At 36.2% G+C, this 1,036-nt stretch overlaps 1 long non-coding RNA gene across 1 annotated transcript; it reads left to right on the top strand.

Annotated features, from left to right (window-relative positions):
* Positions 1-6: 6 nt before the first annotated feature.
* On the top strand, positions 7-969 carry LOC117122344. The gene is made up of 2 exons (XR_004447700.1): positions 7-175; positions 932-969. It is a non-coding gene; the product is annotated as an uncharacterized LOC117122344 (long non-coding RNA).
* The last annotated feature ends 67 nt before the right edge of the window (positions 970-1,036 follow it).

Here is a 1,036-nt window from a genome sequence, read left to right on the forward strand (position 1 = left end):
TCAACACAACTTGATTGATTGAACGTTTCATACAGCCTCTAGCCGAAGCCGTAGCATAGGCCTAGGCCTAGCTAGCTAAGCTAGGCCAGACCAGTGGCTGCTAGGCCTAGGCCTACCTACTAGGCTAGTAGGACGGCGGTGCAGCAGCTGATGATGCAGAGTTCGATAGAAAAAGGTAAGATAAGAATACTATACAACCATACTAATGTAATAAAAAAATAATACAAAGCCAGGGCAGACTGAGACTGAGCCTACCCTATCATTTACCCTACATTCTACTAGGCCTAGGCCTAGTTACTACTAATATAGGCCTAGGCCAGGCATAGCTAATTTAGGCCTATTGCTGTCTGTCTGTCGGCCTAGGAGGCCTAGCCTAGTAGTAGTGCTAGTAGGAGTACTAGTTTTTAGGGCCTAGCCCTATGCTCAGGAGGGCCTAGGCCCCTAGTTACCTACTCTACTACTACTAGGTTAGGCTAGGGCATAGGCCTAGGCCCTGCCAATTATTATTATTATTTATTTTTTTTTCGATTTTTTTAACTTTTAATTACTATACATAAATTGTTTTGTCTCATATTTTGTCCAATGTATTTTAAAGTTTTATTTATTTGAATGTCTGCTGCTTTGATAATGTTAACCCATTTTATTATTGAATTTCTTCGTATGTATGTTGTTATAATATTAGGCCTATTAGTATTACTATAATAATAATAATATTATTATTGTTATTATTATCATTTTGGTTTATTGCCGTTTTGACTTATTGCCATTTTGATCGATTGCCGTTCTGGTAAAAAAGTGTTGCCGTTTTGACTTACTGCCATTTTGGTTTATTGCTGTTTTGACTAGAAAGCCACCTTCTTAAAAATTTATTGTCCTTTTTATAATTTGCAATGTACTGTATTACAATCATTTTATGTCTTTTATTCAACAGAACATGGTAGAGTAGTGGAAAGTACCTAAATGAAGATGAAAAAAAAAAACAGATAATGATGGACAGGTAAGTTGATCTGATAAGTTATTGTTAGTATTGTTATCA

The sequence above is a fragment of the Anneissia japonica genome, unplaced genomic scaffold (assembly GCF_011630105.1).
Source record: "Anneissia japonica isolate Jap-2015-1 unplaced genomic scaffold, ASM1163010v1 scaffold69987_len1046_cov111, whole genome shotgun sequence".
NCBI lineage: Eukaryota > Metazoa > Echinodermata > Crinoidea > Comatulida > Comatulidae > Anneissia > Anneissia japonica.